Source organism: Pteropus medius, unplaced genomic scaffold (genome assembly GCF_902729225.1).
Source record: "Pteropus medius unplaced genomic scaffold, Ma_sr-lr_union100, whole genome shotgun sequence".
In the NCBI taxonomy this organism is placed as follows: Eukaryota; Metazoa; Chordata; class Mammalia; order Chiroptera; family Pteropodidae; genus Pteropus; species Pteropus medius.
Genome location: NW_024340849.1, coordinates 19,751,829 through 19,764,010, shown reverse-complemented (window position 1 = coordinate 19,764,010; position 12,182 = coordinate 19,751,829). Strand labels below are relative to the sequence as shown.

General features: G+C 51.6%; 1 protein-coding gene across 4 annotated transcripts in view; it reads right to left on the bottom strand.

Annotated features, from left to right (window-relative positions):
• ZBTB7C (zinc finger and BTB domain containing 7C) overlaps nucleotides 1-12,182 on the bottom strand; it is a 320,272-nt gene that overhangs the window by 87,940 nt on the left and 220,150 nt on the right. The window contains exon 1 of one of the 4 annotated variants that reach the window (XM_039842100.1): nucleotides 4,010-4,523. The exons of the other annotated variants lie outside the window; for them this stretch is intronic. The gene's annotated coding sequence lies outside the window, so the exon portion shown is untranslated. Of the gene's footprint in view, nucleotides 1-4,009; nucleotides 4,524-12,182 lie in introns of those variants that run through there. 4 annotated transcript variants of the gene reach the window in all.

Genomic DNA, 12,182 nt, shown 5'->3' with positions numbered 1-12,182 from the left:
ATCACCCCATTCCCCAAGCTATTTGTTTTTGCTAAGTCATGAGAAGTTCGGCAAGTTAAAAATCAACACAAAAACTAACAAGCGCGCACACATGCACACACACATGTGAAGATGGAAAATATCCTTCGTGGAAGTTACTATGAGGCGGGCGGCTCCAGAAAGGAAAAACAAAATCTCTGACTAATATGTAGGAGACTCCAAATTGCTCTTGGCAATAATCTCTCAACCCCAGATTCCCCTCCCTCTATTCATCTCCACAGTTTCCAGCCAAAGGAAAATAAACTGAACAGCTCCCTCCCTGGCCCAACCTGTAGGGCTGCACGGCTGAGCAAGACCTGAGCACACAAACATCCCCATGCAATTATACACCTGTGCCATTGCTGTAAACACCGGACAGCCAGGTGGCTGCTCACAGCTCCTATCAGGCTGATAATTTTGGCAGAAAAACGCCTTTATTCTGGCACCATGACATCAAAACAAAATGCAATGTGATCTTGTGACCTCAGACCAAGAATTTTTTTTTTTTTAAAGGAAGAAGGAAAACTGTCCTCTCTGAAAGAGTTGGTATCAATTCTGAACAAGGAAGGCGCCAGAGCACCACTTAGATTGGCTTAGCTTCAAGGCAAGATTTATCAGTGCCCCTTCCTCACCAAAGTGATAGTTAATTTTAGAGGTAGTTATATTACACCATTCAGGACGGAAGGAGAGTTAACAGGCCAAATGTCCCAGAATATTTACGGCGGCTCTGTCTGAAAGATCCCTCCGACACCGTTTTATTAGGATGGATATGATACGTCAGGTCAGCCCAACTGGAGATGGACAGGAGCATTGGGAAATGGCATTGTAAGTGGAAATATAAGTGATGGAGCGTCGACTTTTCAGTTGAGCCCTTAACTGTGCTAGCAGGACAGTGTGAGCTGCTCTGAGAACTGTAAGGACAGCCAAGAGACCTGGATTCTGGAACTGGCTTTTCTACCAAGTTCCGTGAAGATGGACAAGCTTCCTCAATGGTAGGATGAGAGGCTTGGAGATTCAGCTCCAGACCTATGAGTGTGGCAAGTGCCATCATGGCCACTGAAAAATACATCAGGAGAGTGATCCTTAGTATCAGCCTGGCTGGTACTGCTCCAGAGAGAGGCCTACCTCTCTGAGGCTGCACCAGGCTCTTGTCATCTCCAGCTGGTATTCACCAAAACTAAAGGCCCATCTTGGAACTCACAATCTTAAACCGATAACCTGAACGACAAGGGCTCAAACAGCTTCATGGGCACTGTGTGCACTCCACAGCATCCGCTTGAGCCAGGGATGGGTCCCTATGACTGTAGCATGGGAACAGCTCACAGTTCCAACTGCTCACCCCTCCTCTTCATCCAGGCCTCCTGCTGCTTCTCCTTCATGGCAATGCTTCTGTAGCATGTTCTCACATATTGTCTCATTTCATTCACTCAAAATGCATTGAGGGACATACTATTGCTATTACTGTTCCCAATCACAGAGGCCAGGGACCAGGTCTGTCTTCACTTACTGATGTATGCCCAGCACTAAGTATGGTGCCTGGAATCACACATTAGACAGTACAATCATTGTTGAATAAATGATTGATAGAAAAGAAACTGGGGTTCAAAAAGGTTAATATCATGGGTAACACTTACATACTATTTTGTGTTGTGCTATAATAATACCAGGTGATTCCTGTCTCCAATTAAAATGTAAGATTCTAAAAGATGTGAGATATAATGGGTAGCTTTGATTCGAGGCTGTCACTAACTAGCTGGCAACGTATTTAACTGTGTTGAGCCTCCTTCTTCATCTGCAAAGTGGGGCTAATGATTCCTATCTGATGGCTTATACGGGTTAGAGGAGATAATATATGACAAGCCCAGTGTCTGGCACAGGGTAGGTCACCTCCGAATGTCCCGTCCCTTTCCTCCCTGCCCATCCCCTCTCCGGTTTATCCTCCAGCACTGACACAGCAGGTTAAGCCTCTAGTTCTGCAACCCCCAGGCCTTTGCTCTTCAGTTCTTCCTCCTTTAAGGTCCTGCCCCAGTGCCACCTCCTATTTAAAGCCTTTCTTAACCTCTCTAGCCCCCAAAGTGCCTGTTCTCAGATCCCAAAGTGGCTCTCCCAGCAGTCTGTCGAGGATGTCCTACTTCCTTCCTAGGTTTTGGCCTGTTCTGTAAAAGCCTCATCTATTTATGCTGGATGCCCCTCAGTGGTGGCTCAAGCCGGAGTCCTCTTTGTATCTCCCCATAGGTCTCAGAAGGTGCTGAGTGGAGTTCAAATCTACCTATTTCATGAAGTCCTGGAACCCAAGCTGGTGGTCCCAGGGTCCTGTGGCACTGGCGCCCCATGGCGCCCCCCTCCTCCACCCCGTGTAAGCAGCACTGGACTGGTCTGGCCCCCTGGACCTCAGTCCCTCATCTGTAAAATGGAGATGACGAGGGATGGTAGTGGCTGCCCTTTCATGGTCCTTAGCGTGGTGGTTTGGGAGAGCCTGGGAAACAGTCCTAGACACTGTGCTCAGAGAGTCGGAGCACAGGCTGAGCCCAGTGGTTCTTTGGGAGGGTAAGTTTCTTTTCTTTTTCAGCCCAGGGTGGGCCTTAAGGCGAGAGGGTGGCACCCAGGCTACTTTCCTTTCCTGGAGATCTAGTCAAAGGAGGTTCCTGAACCCCTCTAATCCCCTGAAGACTTAACTGGGTGAAGGAATGGAGCTGAAACTTGAACCTGGCAGAGCCTTTGCCCTCGTTTCCCCTCCCTTCCACGAAATCGTCTATAGAACCTGGAGAAAACTGCCCGATTGTTTCAACCACCTCTTTTATATTTTCAAAATTCTGCATTTAGTAAGGCTTGGAAGGGGTATGCCACCAGTCAGCCAATGAATTGTGGGAAAGGGGCTGCCTCCAGCGCAGAGTCCAGTACCAGGGGTTAAGCGAAAGACGGCAGCGGTTCCCCGCCCACCGGCCCCCAGCCGATACAATGGGAGCCAGAGACTGGAACGACCGAACCGGACGCCCCCCCTCAACCTCCCCACACACCTCCTGGAGCCCTCAGCACGGCGTGGAGACAACTGCCCCAGCAGGGGGGTGTGAGGGAGTTCGAGCTCTTTCCTGAGTCCTTCCCAGGCCAGCCCCGCAGCGGCTAAACCCGCCTGCAGGGAACCAGGCGCTCGGGAGGGTGACGCGGCGGTGGGGGCGCACGGAACCTGTCCCTGCCCCATCCCTTTGCCCCCAAGGCCACCCTGAGAGCCCCGAGACCCCAGCTTGACTGGACCGCCTGGAGGGAGTTGTCCCCGCCCACCAATGCCCGGTTTGGAGCACAGCGAGGGGTCCCTCACCCACTCAGCTCCGCCCGCGATTCGCGCCCGCGGACTGAGACCCGACTCCCTTCGGTTCGCGGAGAGAGACTTCCGCCGATCCCTCTGTTAATTTCTGCCCCTGTCTGGACTTCTGCTTGTGCCATCGGTTGCCATGGCTTTTGTCCCCCGTCCCCCACTCCCTCCCCACAAGTTTCGCACATCTGACGCTAGAGGAACCAAGCTTTAGAAATTTAAACTAACAATGTATACCCACCTGCGTTCCGGAGCCCCGCCACTTTTCCTCGCCGTCCCTCTCCTCCGCCCCAAGCCTGCCCGCGAGGGGAACACAGGCAATGAGAAAGCGGGAGAGTTGCATGCAGAGTTCCACATTCTTTCTCGCATTTCGCTGGGAGGTACGCGGCCGTGCGCTTCTCTGTCAGCTCGGGGGCTCCAGCCCCGGGTCCCCAGCACGCCGGGCTCCAGCTCAGGCACTGGTTTGAAATTTCTTGCAGACGCCGCCACTCACGACCAGCGAGCGCCAGTCGGAGCCGCTGCCCGGAGCCAGAGGGTCCTGGCTGCGCGGAACGAGAATGCCCACAGCTTTCCCCGACGCCCCTAAGGACTTCCTCCCCGCCCTCGCCCCGCGGCTGGGCTGCCTGGTTCCCCCGAGCCCAGATCGCACCCGGCTCGCGGCCGATGCCGACGCAGACCCACCTGGCCGCCCCGGAGACGCCGCGCTCGTGCCCGGGCGGTGTCCTGAGCGCCGCCAGAACCCAGGCTGGGGCTCCACGCGGCAGCGCTGCTCAGGGGAGCCTGCCGCAGCCGGCGAGAGGTTGTCATTGATTTGTGCTGGGCGAGTTAAGCCATTCCAGGAGTGGTTTTGAGAAAGCACTCCCACCCCTCCCTCCAACCAGAAGTATTTGGCACACAGCCCCTTTCGTCCACCTGTACTGTTGAGCGCGGGACAAGGACCAATTTTGCCTCATTATGACACGCAAATTAAGCTCTTTCTAAAAGTAAAGCTGAAATGAAAGCAAGGGTAGTGAAGGATTCCTGCCCTCCCCCCGACCGCCCCTTTTCTCCTGGGTCTCTTCGTTTATTTACTTTTTCTGTATTTCACAAAATGCCTTACCATTTTTCTCAAATCAGAGCGGCTTATTATTATTGTTTCATTCAATTCTGTGTGTCTTTTATTTTTAGAGGCAATTTTATTTCCATTTCCCTGAAACCTGAGCCCAATAAAATTACTAGAATTATGTTTTCTCCTTAAAGGGTCGTGAGTGTAACTTAACCAAATCAAACACTGTACAAGAAGCATTCAGGTGGCAAGTGAAAGAGAGGGACATGCAGGACGTAAGCACCAGACCCCAGCCCTCTCCAGCCGGGTTGCCCGGCAAGACTTGGCCCAGATGGACTCTTGAGGCTTGAGGTGGGGACCCCCACTGACACTCCTCTCACAGCAAACCCACAAATCATACAGGCTCTCCTTTGCTTTGTCTTGGTTCTAAGACTGACTCAGAAATGCCAGCCAGAGATCCAACAGTCCACATCTGGGGTGGGCCAACGGCCAGTCACAGAGAGCTGTGGCCAGAGCACCCTCTCCCAAGCTGTTCCTTAAAGCCCCACACCATGGCCTTTTGGAAAACTGCCAGAGGGGGGCTCCAGTTGCTGCCAGTTCTCTCTCTCCTGGAACTGACCTTCGCAGAAACGAGGGAGGACCCAGGGGGAGCCCTTCTTCTCTGGTGACCAGCTGTCCCTTGCACCACAGAGAATCAGCACAAATCAAATGAGGCCAATGAGGGGCTTGGCACTCTGCAGCCTCTGCCACTCGTCCAGGGGCAGGCCCCGAGGCTTAAGGCACCCCACAGCCAGTGGTAAGTCTCAAAGGTCCATCAGTCCCTGAAGGTCAAGGACAGGACTCTGATTTGCGGAACCCCAGGATGATGGTTCAGGCTAAAATGTCTCCTCTAACAGGTGCCCCCTGCCTGAAATCTCAGTGTTAGTGATTCATTCCTTCGTGGGGCATGCCCTGCACAGTACCTGCACCAGGCAGGCAAAATTGAGGGGGTAAGTGGGAGTGGGAGTTTCCACAGAGGCCAGAATAAATTCATCAGCCCCTCCTTACTATGGTGGGAGGGCCATGGACGTCAGCATGAGGGGATAGAGAGGTTCTGAGCCAGGGAGGATGGAGAAGGGGAGGTGCTAAGTCAGGGAATCAGGCACTGAAGGTTAGAAGGGGAGGCGCTTAATCAGAACAGGTGGACAGTTTCCAAGATTGGATGACTCCATAGCTTTTTATCAAGCCACATACTCCCGGAACACCCAAGCCAAAGAATGAAAAGTCGAATCTCTTTGTTCACAAAGTCACTAATTAAATATCCAATCAAGCGTAACTTCACACTCCACTCCCAGACCAGGCAGGTAAAGGTGCCAACATATGACCTGGATGGAGTCAGTATCAATCCAGAAGTATTAGTTGTACACCATGGGGGTTTGCCTCAATGGTGTGGGTGGAGGTGGGTGGGGTAGGTGCAGTGGGGTGCCTCCCTTGGAGTCAGTGGGGAGATAAAGCACAGTGGGTTGATCAGCGTGGGGCAGGGTACATATAGCATTGTGCAGGGTCCATTAAGGAACAGGGTGCTCATTTTGCAGAGCAGACAAGGAGCCAAGAGCAATAATGAAGACAAAGGCTCATCTGGAGACAGCTCCAGGAGGTGGGCTAGACAGACCTGGGTGTTTGTGCTGCTGTGAGCAGGAGGGCATGTCAGGTGCAGGGAGTAAAGGCTGGCGGGGGGTGGGGGGCAGCTGGTCTGATTTAGAGGGTTGTCCCAATGGATAAAGCATCAGGCTGGGGTCTACAGGGTGGAACCAGTTTATTAATGCGGCTTCTGGCTGAAAGGAGAGAATGCAGGGCAAGGCGTTCTTAAGAGGGAGGGAGGATTGGAACACCTCTTTCAAACCCAGCTGGAGCTGGATGTGGGCAGAGGGGATGGTGGAGGAGGGAGGCTGTAGGGAGGGGTTGGGAAGAGTTACACTGCCTAGCCCAGCCTGCCCCCAGGCGGCCCCTCCTAGTGGGGCTCCAACCCCTGGATCTGAAGGAGTGTCTGAGTAGGCCAGTGGTTGGTGCCAGGGCTGATGATATTGCAGCCAAGAGCCTGGGGAGAGCTGGCCACTGTCCAGCCCACTGCTGGGTCCCGCAGTGGACAGTGAATGTCATTCCTCCCTCCCCCTTAATCACTGTGTGTGTGTGCCCTGTTGGGACACACCCTTCAGAAAGTCTCTGGGCAATAAATGGGGAACACTGCCCCAGCAACCCTCCAGCTTCATCTTCCTGTTCTCAGCCGCCCCCTTACCCCAGGCCAGCTTCCTCCTGGGAAAAGGACCATAAAGGAATCTCAGAGGGGTGGAGTGAAGACAAGGGACTGAGAGAGGCTTCCAAAGCAGAAGGGGCTTTGGGCAGGCCAGACTCTAGATCTGTTATTGTGCATTTCCTTTTGGAATGTGGTCCCTTCCTGGGCCCTCTTTGGCCTACTCCCTCTTACTCACCCTCCTCTCCCCGCTCCTTCCTGCCCCACCGCCATTCCTGGGTCAGGTCACTCAGAGCACTGGGAAACAAGCTGGCTTACAGACTCCTCGCTTTTCACATCTGCCTCCAAACCCACAACTCACTCCTGTTCCAGGAAGGATGAAAGCTCCCACTCCAACCACCAGGCCTGGCTCAGAAGCTCAACAGAAACACAGCGAGCAAATCTGCTACTGTCTTCACCTGAAACCTTAGTGGCACCTGGGCATCAGCTGTGATGTAGGCACACGGATGACTCTGTACGAGCGCATACATACATCCCGAATGTACATACCTATATCAGGAGGTGGATGCAGAGATGATCCGTACAGTCTAGAAATAGTAATAACCAATAGCTATTGAGGGTCCACCCCTCACTTAATCCTTGCAACCATCCCATGAGGTAGATTCTCTTATTTATCTGTTTTCTGAGGAAATGGGCTCAGAGGGGTCTTATCATTTGTTCAAGGACACAAGGCTTGATAAATCATAAAAGTGGACATAACACTTGGGTCTTTAGGACTCTAGTGCCCAAAAATTGTCCCCGGGGTTTGTCTAGTTCCTAAAATTGGTTCTCTAAGGAGCAATTTACTTTGACAATGTGTGCCTCAGTTTCTCCACCTGCTGAACAGGCAGGATAATGACTGCCGCTGAACCAAGAGGCTATTATTAGCCAGGAGGAGGCAGAGATGAGGTTGGAATTTGGTAAAGCACTAGAACAAGTCTTCCCTAGAGAACGCAAACTGGGTTTGAGTGTTACTCAAGCCGGAAACTCAGAGTCACCCTTGCTGCCTCCCTCTCCTTTCCCAGCCAATCCATCCATCTGCTAGACTATCTCTAAAATAGATCTCCAATCCGCCCTCTTCCTGCCACCTCCTCCACCGCTGCCCTAGGCTGAGCCACCACCCCCTTTCACCTTGACTTCTGCAGGGACCTCCCAATGGGTCCCCCTGCTCCCATTCCTGACCTGCTCCTCAGCCCAGTCACATGGCTGCCCAAGGAATCTTCTTAACACATGCATTTAGTTGTGTTGCAGGGCACTTAAAATGCAATCCAAAGTGTTTACCATGGCCTATGAGGCACAGCAAAATTCCTACTTCTCTCTGCACATTCACCCCGGCCTCCGACATGTCCCCACCCTCCAGTCACAGGCAGACACTCAGGGTTCCTTCTATTTCCTATTGTGGAACTTTTCATGAGTGGATTCCTTGGCCTGGCATGCTCTCCCCCTACTTCAGGTTTTGCAGAAATGTTACTTCCTCAGAGAAGCCTTCCTTGACCACCACAGATAAACTAGGAACCTCTCTGCCCCCTCAACCATTACTTACTCCAGACCCTTAATCAAAACTCTCGTGCAACTCGCATACTTTTATTTAACTGTATGCTTATGTTGAATGATTTTTTTGACTGTCTCTCCCACTAGAATAGAGGCTGTTTGTGGACAAGGACCTAGTATGTCTTTTTCACTGCGTGTATCTGATACACACAGTAGGCCCCCGGCAAATAGGTGGGAAACAAAGGTTTGTTGAAAGAACCCCAGATCTTGGAGACAGGAAGAATGGATCTAGTCTTGCTCTACCACTGGTGGACTGTGTCCTTGGAGATGTCCTATGCCCTACCAGATCCTCAGCTTTGTCCTCTGTAAGCAGGGAGTCCCAGCCCTCTGTAAATGACCAAGAGCCCTGCCAGGTCTGATGCTATGCAGTCAGGTTGGCCTTCATTCTCTAAGAATTTGCAGGTGCCACTAAACCAGCAAGAAGAGAATCCTGGCCGTAATGCACTTAAGATGGCTTTGAGAAGCCTTTGCTTCTGTTGTCAGCCCTGCTGACCTTTTGGACAAATCACCTTGTAAGGACTGAGGCATTCCCAGGGCCATGACCAGCCCCACGGCATCCACCGCCACACCAGCGTGGAAACTGAGGCATGTCCAGAGAAAGCAGTTTCTACCTAGGACAGAAGGAGCACAAGACCAAGTCAAGGTTGATTTCACTGGGGGTTTCCACCCCAACAGCCCTGTTCGCCCAGTGCACCAGGTCTGAGGGCCTGACCTATGCGTGCAGTGCCTTCGTGGCATTCTCAACTCGTTATCCTAATTGGCCTGCATGACAGCCCGAGAGAACACCGAGAAGGGAATTTATTCCCACCTTGCGGATGAGGAAACTGTGACCCAGATTAAAAAGCGAGTGGCAGAATGGAGACCTTTGAAATTAAGGATGAAAAACTCTAATGAGATTAATAGTCTCACAAATTTATATATGTGGATATATAATTTTAAAGAGAATATTAATATAGGTGAAATATCTTTGAAAAATAAGTATATGAAATTATTCTATATTAGAGAAAATCTGTGAAACAGAGGAGAGAAGTTCGCTTCTAACCTCACGACGTTAGACAGGCTAACATCTGTAGCGTCATGGTGGTTAGTCAGTCTCAGAGCATCTCTCCCCACCCCCACCCCCCCACCCCGCCTCTGTCTCACTGATGTGAATAGTCCATATTACATTTAAACACAGGTTTCACCTGATATCCCACTTTGCACTTCTTAGGCGCTCGACAAATGTTTAATTAAATTTTGAGAAGAGCTGAGAGAAAACTCAGCCTCTGGAGCAAGGAGAGGTAGGGGGCACTTCAGGGGCACGCCCGCCTCTTCCTTTGTGGTCCTCTAGTTCCCAGACTCACTGTTCTGAAGTCTTCTGTTTGTACTGTGGCCACGTGGCTCTGTCTCTTTGATCGACAGATCAGATTTTACTGAAATGTATTAAAATGACGATTTGAAATAACTCATCGCTGTCTAGCATGGGGAACAGAGGGGCCACAAACTGAATCTAAGCGAGGCATTAACAGCCCTTTATATGGTGGCAAAGGTTCCCTAAATCTGTTAGTGGCCAATGCTACACACATCACTGCCACTGTGTTTCAGGGGATCAGACCCAGTCACCTGGAACCCACTGGCAGTTTGCCAAACTCCTGGACCAAATGCCTCCATTTCTTCAAGAGGTGATCCAGAGAAGCGGACTCCTGTGACCAACTGGCTTCTAGTTGCCTGTACTGTGGGAGCTGGAGGGCGAGGGTGAGGCCCAGAGGGGAGGCCCTGACACTCAGGCCCGCCTCCCACTTCTCAGGTGTGCTGGGAGACCAGCCGGAGCTTGTCCTGACCTCAGAGGGAGGTGCTGGCTAAGCACAGGGTGCATGGATTGTTCTCTGTGGGGGAAGTGGGGGGAAAGTACCCTGCCTGGCTGGGGCGTGGGGCAGGGCTTGGAGCCCAGCTGGCTGCACAATAGACAGGGCAAGTGAGCAGGGTCCCAGGCCTCTCTGCTCACAGCCTGAGGGCCCCAGGGCTGCCAGAGCCTCACCCTCCTCCCAGATTATATTGAGCGATGCAGTCAGGCACCCACGGCAGGAGAAGGGAGGGTGCCAAGAGCTTTGGCTAGGCCTGGCTGAGCTCTGGGTGGGTGGGAGCAGGCTGGGAGCCTAGAGGAAGGGGGAGAAAGCTCAGCCAGGACCTGGCCAAGTGGCCAGAAAGGGGGAGGCAGTTCCCTTCTCCCTTCTCTCCTTCCTCCCATCATTTCCTCCCTTACTTGCTCCCTCCTTTCTGCCCTTCCTTCCTTCTTGTTGACCTTCTTGTAGGAGAGAGACAATAAACTTTTAGTAGGAGAAAGACTTCACCTACCATGAAGTCAGGTGGGTGAGGCCAAGTCACCATCCCTCAGACCCTTCCTTGGAGAAACTGCACCATCATCTCCAGCATCCTCTTTCCTCACTGGATCCCCATCCTGACGGAGTGGGAGGGCAGAGATTACAGCTCCCATATAAAGTGAGAAAATGGGGTTGAAGGCTGGGACGTGACTTGCCTACGGTCACACTGGTAGTGGTAATAGAGCTGCTTCCATAGGAGATGAGCTGCCTGACTCCTTGCCCAGTGCTCCCAGTGCTGTCCCTCTTCCCCAGCACAGTCACCTAGACTCACCTGCACAGTGAGGGGAGGATTTAACTCTGTGCTTCTAGAAGTAATTTTTTAATTAAGGGGACATTTATACACAGAAAACTTAAAAAAAAACCCAAAAAACAAAAAAAACAACAAGAACTTCAATCTATAAAAATAATTAACTCGCCTAATATTAAATGACACTTGCAAGCTGGGACCTCGTGGGTCTAGCCTATACTAACTGCAAACTCCGGCCTTGACCCAAGTTCCCCTGGTGAAAGTTGGCCTGTTCTTCCTGGGTCCTTGCAAATGTGTGAGGGCCTCATTACCCAACCAGGCTGTTGAGAGCCTTTGGGCATAACGAATACTCTGAGTGCCCACTTGTCTCCTCATTGGTATCTGACATCTCCTTGGGGAAGATGGAGATAGGGCTCTGTGTGTGTGTGTGTGTGCGTGCGTGCAGGTGTGCTGTGTGAGGAGGACTGGTGAGTAGAAGGGTGGCAGCTGGGCTGGGTGGCCCATCGCTAGCTGAGGAAGGAGTGTGCACCAGCAGAGGCTGGCCTCGCCTCGAGTGCTGGTCGATGTGCTGTTGCCAGGGTACTGAGTATGGCTAGGCCAACCCACATCCCTTTCCCAGGACCAGACAAACCAGCCAGGCTGGCGAGTCAGCACAGTGACCTTCACCATGTTGTGAGGGTGGCAGGGACCTTCTCATTGAAGTTGGCGTTTTCCATAAGTTCAAGGTCAGGCCTGTAGGGTGGACGGGGAACAAGGCAGAACTGAACAGCCACAATGGAGATTAAAACAAAGGCCTTGGCCTCCTACAAGGACCACATCAAAGAAAAGACTCACTGTTAACCCCCAAGGACAGGAAAATAATCATAATTATCATAGCCGCAAGCTTTATGCTAAGAGGTTCGCATGCATTATTGCTTTTAATCCTCAACAATCTTACCAGTCAGTATACTATTATCCCCCTTTTATAGAATGGCAGCTCAGAGCTGGGACCTGAACTCAGGTCACACTGACCACCTCTGCAAGTCAGTTTTAATCCCCGGGAACTGCATAAAGTAGCTTGGAGCATTTTTGGACTTTGAATGGAATGGGAAAAACTAGAGTGAGACAGAAAGCAAGACCTGTTAATCATAACAGAGATAAAGCATTAGACCAGGTCCTTGTTTGAGATTAGACCAGGTCCTTGTTTGAGGCTGTAGTTGGGGCATCTCAGAGCAGAGATTAAATAGCCATTTGTCTGGCATTTTTAGCAGGCTCACCAGGAAGTGAGTTCTAGGACAAAGGCAATTTTAAAGTCCTCGATAAAGACTACGTTTCACTGATGAAGAGAAAAGGTGCAATGGCTTGGACGGGCCTATGGGTGCAATGATGGACGTGTGCCAATG